The following is a 13,524-nucleotide window of genomic DNA, read 5'->3' on the forward strand; positions in this document are numbered from 1 at the left end:
AGTGGTGAAACCTATTGTTCTTTAAACAGCTAGTGAGCAGGGGGCCCCCTAGTGGTGAAACCTATTGTTCTTTAAACAGTATCAAACAACAAGTAACAACTAACTCCTTTAAGAAGCCTCCTAACACCTTTCACTAACTCCTTTAGGAAGCCTTGAAACACCTTTCCTTAACTCCTTTAGGAAGCCTCCTAACACCTTTCAGTAACTCCTTTAGGAAGCCTCCTAACACCTTTCACTAACTCCTTTAGGAAGCCTCCTAACACCTTTCACTAACTCCTTTAGGAAGCCTCCTAACACCTTTCAGTAACTCCTTTAGGAAGCCTCCTAACACCTTTCACTAACTCCTTTAGGAAGCCTCCTAACACCTTTCACTAACTCCTTTAGGAAGCCTCCTAACACCTTTCACTAACTCCTTTAGGAAGTCTCCTAACACCTTTACTTAACTCCTTTAGGAAGCCTCCTAACATCTTTCACTAACTCCTTTAGGAAGCCTCCTAACATCTTTCACTAACTCCTTTAGGAAGCCTCCTAACTCCTTTCACTAACTCCTTTAGGAAGCCTCCTAACACCTTTCACTAACTCCTTTAGGAAGCCTCCTAACACCTTACCTTAACCCTGTGATGTCATCCAGGGGTTAAGGTAATGTCCATAGATAAGGAGATAGGAGGGACTATTCGGACGTACCCTAAAACTCTAAACCCAACAGGAAGTCACTGACACCCAGACTCTAAATCCAATATATACTTCTGTGACCAGGTTCACTACAGACCACACTGGAACCTGCAACATGTCATCAAACAGCTGGGGCAACGCGGCAACATGTCATCAACCGACAGGAGCAACACAGCAACATGATATCAAAAAGCTGAAGAAACACAGCAACATGACAGCAAGAGCTGCAGTAACACAGCAACATGACAGCAACAGCTGGAGCAACAAGGCAACATGGCATCAAACAACTGGAGCAACACGGCAACATGTCATCAACCGACAGGAGCAACACAGCAACATGATATCAAAAAGCTGAAGAAACACAGCAACATGACAGCAAGAGCTGCAGTAACACAGCAACATGACAGCAACAGCTGGAGCAACAAGGTAACATGGCATCAAACAACTGGAGCAACACGGCATAAAACAACTGCAGCAACACAGCAACATGACAACAAACAGCTGCAGTAACATATGACAGCAACAGCTGGAGCAACAAGGCAATATAAACAGCTGATGCAACATGGCAACAGCTAAAGCAACATGACCTCAAACAGCTGGAGCAATGTTAAGCTACATGTTGATGTTGAATTTTAATCTGGACTAACAAACTACCCGTTGAGGAAGTAAAGAGGAAACACGGCTCGGTGATTGATCTGGACTGAAAGAGGAAGTGGCTAGGCTAATTAGCTCTTCCATATTTAGTCTTCAGACTAGGGAAGCACCGATCCACATTTTTTCACTTCTGATCTGATCCCGATACCCAAATAGCAGAGCTCCGTTTGCTTTAATATTATTATTATTATCATTATTGTTGACTTTATATGAGGCTGTAATAAACTCCTCTCTACAGTAAAGTATGAAATGTACTAATGTATACATGTATTCTCTCTAAACACAACTTGAGGTTAGTATCAGGACAGAAAAGGAAGCAGTACAAAGTATTTTTGTTCCATGTGGACAATGTGGGGGTCTGCGTGACGTCATCATCTCATAATAAACTAGTTCTATCTTTAGAACCTCAGAATGACTTTATTAATCCCTGGGGAAATTCTTGAGCAAGGCAGCAGCAACACAATGTTTCCAGCTCTAACGCAGCTCCAACCATTGGGACTATTTTCAGGGAGTTTAGCGTGGAGTAGGATGCAGCTTCACGGAGGTGTGAATCGCCTGCTGACAGCCTGGAGGAGCTGCTGGTCATTGTTTTGATGTCAGTGCTGGAGATTGAAAACGCTGACGTCTGGCTGCAGGGCGCCGCCTCGCTGTGCTACGGCTTTGCTGACATCCACATTGCTACGTTGCTTTGCAAATGTTGCTCATTGCTTTGTAAATATTCCACATTGCTGTGTTGCTTTGCAAACATTCCACGTTGCTGTGTTGCTTTGCCAACATCCACGTTGCTGCGTTGCTTTGCAAACATCCACGTTGCTGCATTGCTTTGCAAACATCCACGTTGCTGTGTTGCTTTGCAAACACTGTATGTTGCTGCATTGCTTTGCAAACGTTGCCGTGTTGCTTTGTAAATATTGCACATTCCTGCGTTGCTTTGCAAACATTGCTGTGTTGCTCTGTAAATATTGCACGTTGATGTGTTGCTCTGTAAATATTGCACGTTGATGTGTTGCTTTGCAAATATTGCTGTGTTGCTTTGCAAACATTGCTGTGTTGCTTTGCAAACATTGCTGTGTTGCTTTGCAAACATTGCTCTGTTGCTTTGTAAATATTGTAAACATGTTGCCATGAAAAGTTGGATAGCACAGTGCTACTTCCCTAGCCTGCTCGCTGGCTGCAAACTGTGGAATGGATTTCCTGACTCATTCCTCCTGGTCTCATTGAGACCCGCCTCCCTTCAGGAAATCCAGTCCACAGTTTGCAGCCAGCGAGCAGAGCAGCAGCAGGGAAACACTGTGGAGTCATTTCAGCACCATGAAGCAGACCAGGATCATGGATCAGAAATCTCTGCAGGTTGGATCAGAAATTTCTGATGTGTGAATTATGTTGGTATCGGAGTCCGATCCCGGATCGGATCGGCCCCATCACTACTTCAGACCAGATATCAGAGTCTTCCTCTCCACTTCCTCCTCTCCCGCAACATTTTTTCCAGCTTTTTCTTTCTTTGCCTGCTTCTTCCATTTCGCGCAGTTAGCTTTGTTTGTTTCCTACCCAGAATGCCTTGCGCTCCTACGGCACGTCCCCTGACCCCGCCCACTAGAAAGATTGTTTTCAAGCTAACCCAGACCGACAGTTTCAAGGGGACCAGAGATCCTTTTAGATCCAGGTCATAGTTTAGGGAAAACGGGTTCTCCTCGAGTCTCTGGTCTGGATCAAACAGAGGAACCTTAGCGCCTAGGTTTTTGTCCATCTTGGGTTTTTTGTACTAAAGTTTCCCAGAAAGCTTCAGAAACTTTTTCACCTTTGATGTTCACTGAGTTTTTATAACTTTTCACCATATTTCCATGACCAAAGCACAACTTCACCGTTTCCTCGGCTGTGGTTGATCATCGTCTTGCTGAAATGTTTCAACTTCATCATCCTGGTAGATGGCAGCAGATTTCTATCAAGAACACCTAGGAACACTTTTCCATTCATCCTTCCTTCCAGTTTTCCAGTACTCTAAGCGGAACAGCAGCCCCACTCCATGATGCTACCTCCTCCAACCTTCAGTGTTGGTCGGGTGTGTTTGGGTGACGAACGGTGGCGTTTGACCTCCAGACATTTAGAGCATCCAAACACTTTGGTTTTGATCTGGTGTGACCAGAATCCAGTATTTCACAGGCTTGTTCAAATGTTGAGCAGCGAACTCAACAAGCTTCAACCCGCTTTTTCTCCAGCGTGGAGAGCGTGCACACCGCCAGGTCTTTGTGAAGCTCTCCACTAGTGAGTCTTGGCTCATGGACAAGTCTCCTCATCATTCTTGTCACTCCTCTGTCAGAAATCTTGTGAGGAGCATCTCGTTGTGACCAGTTTATGGTGAATGTTCTTTCCACTTCTGGATCACGACCCCAACATGCCCACTGGAACATTCAGCAGGATAGAAATCCTTCAGGAACATGCAGCAGGAGAGAAATCCTTCAGGAACATTCAGTAGGATAGAAATCCTTCTGGAACATTCAGCAGGAGAGAAATCCTTCAGGAACATTCAGTAGGATAGAAATCCTTCTGGAACATTCAGCAGGAGAGAAATCCTTCAGGAACATTCAGTAGCATAGAAATCCTTCAGGAACATTCAGTAGGATAGAAAACCTTCAGGAACATTCAGCAGGATAGAAATCCTTCTGGAACATTCAGCAGGATAGAAATCCTTCAGGAACATTCAGTAGGATAGAAAACCTTCAGGAACATTCAGCAGGATAGAAAACCTTCAGGAACATTCAGCAGGACAGAAATCCTTCAGGAACATTCAGCAGGATAGAAAACCTTCAGGAACATTCAGCAGGACAGAAATCCTTCAGGAACATTCAGCAGGATAGAAATCCTTCAGGAACATCGGCATCACAATGTTGAACAGCAATGAGTTGGTGAAGGTCTTGAGAGAGCAGCTTGCTTTCAGTTATCATGAGACGTTTGTTGTGTGACGCCTGGGCCACCAGACGCCTGGGCGACCAGACGCCTGGGCGACCAGACGCCTGGGCGACCAGACGCCACCAGACGCCTGGCCGGCAAGGCAGAGATGGCCCCAGCCGCCGCGCCCCGGACCAGCCCCGCCCCCAGACCAGGAAAAGCTAAGGCCCGTACAGGCCCCGGTCAGAGAACCCCCCACCCTAGGCACCGCCTCACTGTTCCCTATTGTGGAGTGAAGTAAGGTGAGGTAAGGTAGGGAGGGTTCTGAGGGAGGGGGTCTCCACGTCGCTAGGACCTTGGCCCAGCTGGACCCCCCACACTGCCCCACCCCACCCCCGAGCGGCTGGCCTAGGACCCGGGGAACTAACCCCCCCCGACAAGGCGCCATAAGGGGACCCAGGCAGGGAGCCCCCACCCCACCCAATGGCCAGACAGCAGAGTGTAAGACACACACACACACACACACACACACACACACACACACACACACACACACACACACACACACACACACACACACACACACACACACACACACACACACACACACACACACACACACACACACACACACACACACACACACACACACACACACACACACACACACACAAAGCTCTAGAACAGAGTTCAGATCTGAAATGTAAAGTGACCAATGGTTGGTCAGAGGTGGAGGACAGAGAGGGAAACCACTGCTGGGCGATAAGGCGACGAAACTGGAGGGATCGCAGCTTGTTCTCTGGACGATACAGAAAATGATGATATCCTCAATATACCTGTGTTACTGAAGCTGTTTGCCACGGGCATTAAGTTGTCGGCCGCAGCCGGCGGCTCTCAGAGACAAAACGAGCGCTCCTACAGACATCCTGTCCTCTGAGACCAGACGAGCGCTTCCTGTCCTCTGGCCAGAGCTTGGTCATACAGCTTAGCAGCGAGCCAACGGGGAGCAGAATGTGTGAACAGAGCAGGAAGATGGAAGAAGACGAGTTGATTCCAACGAGGAAGACCAGGGATCCATCGTATGGCGGCGGTTTGGATTCAAGAAGGAAGACGTTGAACAAACAACCGCAGCAGTATCACCACAAAACTGAGTCTGGCCTTTTCCCTTCCACATCAATATCACAAAATAGTCACAAACATGAGGAGATATCGTCATGGTAACCATCCACATAGACTGGATACAGAAAACTCATCAACTCACTGGACCAGTGTTAATCTCATCAACTAAGACCATGATAACTAATATTAGTCAATGATCCGTTTTCACGGACGAAGACTTAATAAAAATTAAATATAAAGTAAGACATGAAGACAAGACTAACAAAATATAACTGACACTTTAGTCAACAAATCAAAACGAGACGAATATGTTAGGGCGGGACGAACGGACAAGGGATCCAATCAGAATTGCACTCATTGTGGGACAAGTTGTGAAGACAGCCAATCAGAGTAAATCTTAGAGGGTAGGGTGATCTATGTGGAAGCAGCAGACTTATTTATTCTTTATGAGAGACGTTCTAAACCTTACACATTTTGCAGGACATTTCCACATCAGTTAAATCGTTTACATTATATTTAATTTTCAGTCTGAGTTCCACAGCTTTGCTTGATTCCAGTTTACCTTCAGTTTCACTTTCTATTCCCTTGTTAAGCACTAGAAGGTGTGTTGCTGTGCAGCTGGTCTGAGAGCAGCGGCCTGCAGCGGCAGCAGCGGCGGCCTGCAGCGGCGGCGGCCTGCAGCGGCGGTGGCGGCGGCCTGCAGCGGCAGCAGCAAAATGTCATGCTCATGTTTCTGACATTAAGATTGAAATGAAATTCACGTTTTGTAACCAGGGGCGACTGGTCATTAGGGGCGGGTGGGGCTGAGCGCCGCCTGGTGTCATCAGAAAGGACTGCATGCAAAGTATGTTATTAATTCTTTAAGATTATCTACTATATTTTCTTGTCTGTGAATAAAACTTCCTCTTATATACACATGATTACTGTGTGAGGACAGTACTCCCTGGTTCCTGGTCTCCTCTTGCTGCTTCAGCTTGTTTCCTCCTGATCTACACTGATGGTGCATTAGTGTAGCTCGCCCCTCTCTCACCATGCAGTGTGTATTGCATTTGTGTAGCTCGCCCCTCTCTCACCATGCAGTGTGTATTGCATTTGTGTAGCTCGCCCCTCTCTCACCATGCAGTGTGTATTACATTAGTGTAGCTCGCCCCTCTCTCACCATGCAGTGTGTATTGCATTAGTGTAGCTCGCCCCTCTCTCACCATGCAGTGTGTATTACATTGGTGTAGCTCGCCCCTCTCTCACCATGCAGTGTGTATTGCATTAGTGTAGCTCGCCCCTCTCTCACCACGCAGTGTGTATTACATTGGTGTAGCTCGCCCCTCTCTCACCATGCAGTGTGTATTACATTAGTGTAGCTCTCCCCTCTCTCACTATACAGTGTGTATTACATTAGTGTAGCTCGCCCCTCTCTCACCATGCAGTGTGTATTGCTTTAGTGTAGCTCGCCCCTCTCTCACCATGCAGTGTGTATTTGCATGCAGTAAAGTGTTCATGCTCAGGCTGTAGCTCTGTTTATTCAGATCAGGTGATTTTGATGCCTCTTAGGTCATGAAGCCTGAAGCCCCGCCCACTGACAATGTCATTTAGATGCTCAGAGCTGATTGGCTGTCGCTGATAGAGGCGGAGCTTCACAGAAACGGAGCGAGTCGAACAAATACCAGCTTGTTAGCAGCTAAAGCTAACAAACAGTTAAGAATCTAACCATTAGGTCGATTATATACCAGTACGAGTTTAAAACTCTTACTTTAACGGAGAAAGTGAAGGTAACTAGTGGTACTCGATTACACGGTGAGGAAGAGTTTCTAAAAATCTCATGAAATCACAGCTTCACTGGTGGTTGAGTGGTTAAGCTTCCGTCATACTATCAACAATGCCTGGTTCAAGTACTGTCATCAACTACTACATTTTTTTTTTATTGAATTCTTTTTTCAAACGGATATCTCCAAGGCTCAACATTTTTTCACGGGATCAGTGCCTATATGGTGGCTATAATGTTGTGGCTAAAAGGTGGTGCACACACTTTACTTTGGAATTCAGTGGAGTCACTAGACCTGAAAGAAAATCTTGCCTCACCAAGTATTTAGATCGAGAAACGCCACTGTATGTAACAACTGTTAAATCTGCGTCTGTACTACATATTGAAACTTGAATACCTTCTGTAACAGACTGATGGATATTTCCAATGAATGGATATTCTGGAGAAACACCAAGTCCACTGTGGATTTAGTCGACTGAAACTAGACTAAGACTAAAAAGGTTTCAGATGACTAAAATTAGACTAAAACTAAATGTGTGTTACTCAAAAGACCCAGACTAAATCAGAAATTCCTGTCAAAATGAACTCAGCACTGGAGCCAGGATATAATCCGCCTGCTGGAAAACCTCCTGCAGACAAACTGGACCTGATGTTTATTCAAGTGAGAGAAGAAATAAAAAATGACAACTTCATGATTATCCTGTTCAATAAATCCTGTTTTGTCAAGATTCACTTTGGTGTGATTCCCTCTTATTTCATCCAAGTTAAATATTAACAAGAATGTTTTAATGTAGATATAGAATCATACCAGTGTGATTGATGCATCCAAAGTCTTGATTTCAGGCTGAAGTACATGGAGATATTAACAGAAGGCCCGAGGTGAACCACCTACAAACCAGTCAGCACGCCTCAGTTCATCCAGGAAATTTAAAAAAAACTTAACATGATGACAATTGATTTTGGTGCTACGACTACAGCAGTTACACTAAACCTTGAAGGTTATGTGTAAAATCTAATTCATTATTTTCCACAATCACATTCTGAGCCAGCGTGAATCAAATGATTCAACTTCTCTTCAAAGCCGACAGTTCAATAATCACCTGAACAGAGAAAAGACGTGCAGCGGACAGGACAGACATGTTGGAGCGGTCTGTTCAGGGCGGGGAGCAACGCACTATTTTCAATTTGATGAACAAAAGAAGAAGAATGTGACAGGATAAAGAACAGCTGCTCACTCTCACATGACTGTACTCGAGTATCGCTGCATGTTGGAGGTAGAGTACTGGACCCGTGGTGGCCAATGGCCTGGAAAACATGTTGACCTCTGGATGGGCTCAGAGTGAGACGGCTCAAAGAGTGAGACGGTTCATTGTGAGATGGCTCAAAGAGTGAGACGGCTCAGAGAGTGAGATGGTTCAGAGAGTGAGCCGTCTCAGAGTGAGCCGGTTCCGAAAGATGACTTCGAGACAGACAGAGAGACTGAGCGAGTGGCAGAAGCTGGTTTTAACCCTTCAGGGCTGCCACACTGACAGCCATTACAGCCATTACAACCACACACACACACACACACACACACACACACACACACACACACACACACACACACACACACACACACACACACACACACACACACACACACACACACACACACACACACACACACACACACACACACACACACACACACACACACACACACACACACACACACACACACACACACACACACACACACACACACACACACACACACACACACACACACACACACACACACACACACACACACACACACACACACACACACACACACACACACCTAACCCAGCGATTTTCAAATCAAGTCAAAGTCAACAAAAGTCAAGCCCTTGGAACCAATTTGTTATTGTGATGCGACAACAACCTTAAACATGTGGTCCTAAAGAAGAGCGCTCAGAGAACCAGAGCAGAAAACCAGAGCAGAAAACCAGAGCAGAAAACGAGCTCAGAGAACCTCAGAGAACGACAGCAGAGAATGAGAGCAAAGAACGAGCTCAGAGAAGAAGAGCAGAGAACGTTTACCTTCCATGCACCTTCAGCCTGAGGTACTTTCTGCACACCGGCTGGAGAACCACCTCCTGACCCGCTACCCCAATGCAGCCTCACAACAAACCATAGCATGTGTGTGTGTGTGTGTGTGTGTGTGTGTGTGTGTGTGTGTGTGTGTGTGTGTGTGTGTGTGTGTGTGTGTGTGTGTGTGTGTGTGTGTGTGTGTGTGTGTGTGTGTGTGTGTGTGTGTGTGTGTGTGTGTGATAACCTCATCTTCAAGGCCACAGCTAACTTTTGCAGGTCATCGACTTGCTCACTTATAAAACTTGTCTTGTCAGTAGTTTTGGCCTAATGCCACCGCTTACACCGACAGGACAAATGAGCCCCGCCTCCTCCATGGTATGTGGCAGCTCACCATGCCGCTGACCTCCGACCCCGGCAGCAGCTTCAAATGTGGTCAGCAGTTGACCCTCCATAGAAGAGTTCAATATGTCCTGCAGTTCTTCTCTCTTTAAAAACAGTCGGACCATCATCTCAACTTCCAAACAGGCAGTTGGTTCAACAAAGCTCCCACCTCTCCACTGTTGGACAGCAACTCTCCACCGCCGCGGACCACACCTCTCCACTGTGGACAGCAACTCTTTACCGCCGCGGACCACACCTCTCCACTGTGGACAGCAACTCTCCACCGCCGCGGACCACACCTCTCCACTGTGGACAGCAACTCTCCACCGCCGCGGACCACACCTCTCCACTGTGGACAGCAACTCTCCACCGCCGCGCGACTGGAACACGTCTAATGTCACTGAGACCCGGCCTGAAGAACCGTCCACAGCCAGAAGGTGCAACCAACCTCCAAACCACAAAGCGATGACAAACCCAGTGAGCTGGGAGACATGGACACCTGGTAAATAACAACAACTTTAAGAACACATACTGTACTGGGACATACACTGTTATCAGGACAGAAAACTTTGTCCATATTTCACAGCACTAACTCCTCGTCTGCCCGCAAGACATCTTGTGGAGTACTTTGTGGAGTACCACAAGGCTCCGTCCTCGGACCGATATTGTTTAATCTCTATATGTTACCACTCGGAAATATTATTAGGAAACACAACATTAACTTTCATTGTTATGCAGATGATACTCAGCTATATTTATCAGTTAAAGCCAATCAGGCCGACCAACTTGTTAAACTAGATTCCTGCCTCAGGGACGTTAAGTCCTGGATGTCTATCAACTTCTTAATGCTCAACACATCCAAGACTGAGGTTCTAATCCTAGGTCCTAAAAAGCTCAGGGATTACTTTTCAGATAGTCTGATTACCTTAGATAATATTACCTTAACCTCTAACAGTGATATTAGGAACCTGGGTGTTATTTTTGATCAGGATCTGTCCTTTATGTCCCATGTTAAACATGTCTCCAGGACAGCCTTCTTCCATCTAAGGAATATTGCAAAAATTAGAAACTTCTTGTCCTTCAAAGATGCAGAAAAAATTATTCATGTCTTTGTGACTTCAAGATGAAATGATTGTAACTCCCTAATGTCAGGATGTCCAAACTCCTCTGTTAGGATCTTCCAGCTAGTGCAGAACGCTGCTGCAGGTTTACTAACCAGAACTGGAAGAAGAGAGCACATCTCCCCAGTCTTAGCATCCTTACACTGGCTTCACATCAAATCTAGAATAGAATTCAACATCCTTCTGATCACATATAAAACTCTTCATCACCAGGCTCCGTCCTATATGGAGAAACTTCTAGAAGTTTATCACCCTCCACGAGCCCTTCGCTCTGAGGATGCAGGACTGTTGGTAATCCCTAAAGTCCTTCAAAGTAAAAGAGGAGGCAGGAGTTTCAGCCATATGGCTCCTTTACTCTGGAATCAACTAGCAGCCTCGGTCCGAAGGGCCCACACCATTAGTTTATTTAAGAGTAGACTAAAAACATTCCTATTTGATAAAGCTTATCCTTAGGAATAAAATAGGAATAAAATAGGAGCACTAAGTTGAGCTGCTCTAGGCCTAGACTGCTGAGGGGATTTTTTCTCTCCCGTTAAAGGGAGGAACTCTACATTTGGAGCTTCTGTTTCTTGTCTTTCTTTCTTTCTCTCTGTGTAACAACATTACTGTAGACACCAGACACTGCCGCCGTCTTTTTTATCCCTGACAGGAGGAGAGCAGGATCCAGGGGATCAGACCCAAGACTCCCAGAGTGGAGTTACGACGGTCCTACTACCCGACCCCACCACAGCACCGGGACCCCACCGCAACGGCACGGCCCTTAAACTCCAGACTGAGATTGGTTCATCATCAGACCAACGCTCATCATAGACTTTTCTTAGTATTTGTACTTATCTGGCCTGTCTGCCACTCTCTCTCTCCCTCTTCTATTCCTCTCTCTCTCCCTGTCCTATCCCATGTACTTCTCCCCCCAACCGGTCAAGGCGGATGGCCGTCCTTCCAGAGTCTAGGGTCCGCCCCACACTTTCTTCCTGAAGAGGGACTTCTTGAACTTCTCTCCATGCGAGGGAGTTTTTCCTGGCCACTGTTGCTTGTTACACCTGCTTGCTTTGGAAGGGTTTAGTTGGGTCCTGTTGTTCTCGATCATTGTAAGAGCGCTTTGAGATGTTTGTTGATGTGATTTAGCGCTTTACAAATAAAATTGAATTGAATTGAATTTAACTTTTCCTTTCTGCTTCTTCAGATTCGTGCTTGTTTCCTACCCAGAATGCATTGCCCTCGACATCAGTCCTCTCACCTGTCTGCTGATAGGCTGAAGCCTTCACACTGTCCACACCAGTTCATCTGAGTGTGTGTGTGTGTGTGTGTGTGTGTGTGTGTGTGTGTGTGTGTGTGTGTGTGTGTGTGTGTGTGTGTGTGTGTGTGTGTGTGTGTGTCTTTAAGAGCAGTCTTCCTCTCCTGAGTGTGAAGATTAGCAGATAGACCCAGAAGCTCACAGCAGTCCAGAACCACAGAACCACGGTACATGTACGCCGGGCCGCTGCTCCTCCTGCTGCTTAGGAGGAGGAGGAGCAGGAAGAGGAACAAGAGGAGGAGCAGGAAGAGGAGGAGGAGGAGGAGAAGCAGGAAGAGGAAGAAGAGGAGGAGCAGGAAGAGGAGGAGGAGGAGCAGGAAGAGGAACAAGAGGAGGAGCAGGAAGAGGAGGAGGAGGAGGAGAAGCAGGAAGAGGAAGAAGAGGAGGAGGAGGAGCAGGAAGAGGAACAAGAGGAAGAGCAGGAAGAGGAGGAAGAGGAGCAGTAGTGTCTGCAGTATGCATGTCGGTTATTTAGCCAGCTAACATTAGCCACATAGCACAAAACATAGAACCCCCCCCCCCTCCCTCCCCTCTCCCCCACCAGAACCCCGTCCAAGTGCCCCACATGCCCTCTGGCCACCGGAACCGACTGAGTCCACATGAGCCGCACAGCCAAGACCCGGACCGCTCCGGAAACTTTCCCCGCTTGGTCACACTGGACCCGAACCGGGTCTGAGCTCCGCTTCCCCCCGAGCCGGAAGTCAGAGTGCCAGCCCCGGGACCGAGCCGAGCCGAGCCGAGCCGCCGGTGGTGTGACCGGTAATCCGTCCCTCCATTGACGACTCCAAGCGAACAAACACCGAGTCCCGGACTCATTTCCCCGAGTCGGGCTCCAGAGACCTGGTGTAACCACTGTAGGTGCCGGACCCCCCCCCCCCCCCCCCCGGACCGGGTCGGACCGGGATCAACCTTTGGCTCTGCGGAGAAGTGAGGCTTGAAGCCCCCATCCACGGCTGCGAAGAGAATAAAAGGCTCCACACAAACTTTGGTGAACTTACTCCGCTGCTGTCGACCTTCTTCTCCCTCCGTCGACCAACGAGCCTCCGGCCGGTCCCGAACCTCCGCAGATTGCTGCTTTGCTCAAATCCCGGGGAAATCCTCTCCGTTCGGCCTCCCCACCGCCGCGGCTGTTGCCAAATAATGCGCCTCAACACACACATGGAGCCGCTGCGTCCTCCGACTGGGCATGCGCACTACGGCGCGCCGCGCGAGCCACGACTCGCCAAGAGAGCCAGGACCCCCGACCACCGGGGACCGGGGGCAGAATGACGGCCCCCAGGAGCCACACACACACACACACACACACACACACACACACATACGTGTGTTTTTGGACAACACTGTAAAGAGAACTACTCCACATACTCGAGTACTCTGGCAGTGTGTGATTACACCTCATCAACAGCAAAGCCTGAATGAACATTGTGTTTGCATCCAAGGATAAATGAAGTACAGCCTGGATTATTTCATCATCCAGGGCAGAAGCACTTAATCCAGAGTAAAGTAACTAAATCAACAAACTGCTCCACTCCTGAAACGCTGATGGTGCAAAAACAAAACAGGCACTGAGTCCCAGCTTGGGA

General features: G+C 47.5%; 1 protein-coding gene across 5 annotated transcripts in view; it reads right to left on the reverse strand.

Annotated features, from left to right (window-relative positions):
- Nucleotides 1-13,079, reverse strand: part of LOC308113552 (transcriptional repressor p66-alpha-like) — a 39,645-nt gene extending 26,566 nt beyond the window's left edge. For 3 of the 5 annotated variants that reach the window (XM_080469933.1, XM_080469934.1, XM_080469932.1), the window contains exon 1: nucleotides 12,940-13,056. The gene's annotated coding sequence lies outside the window, so the exon portion shown is untranslated. Of the gene's footprint in view, nucleotides 1-12,939 lie in introns of all 5 variants that reach the window. The other 2 variants (XM_080469931.1, XM_080469930.1) reach the window with 1 other exon arrangement.
- Nucleotides 13,080-13,524: the final 445 nt, after the last annotated feature.

The sequence above is a fragment of the Lipophrys pholis genome (genome assembly GCF_963383615.2).
Source record: "Lipophrys pholis genome assembly, chromosome: 1".
In the NCBI taxonomy this organism is placed as follows: domain Eukaryota; kingdom Metazoa; phylum Chordata; class Actinopteri; order Blenniiformes; family Blenniidae; genus Lipophrys; species Lipophrys pholis.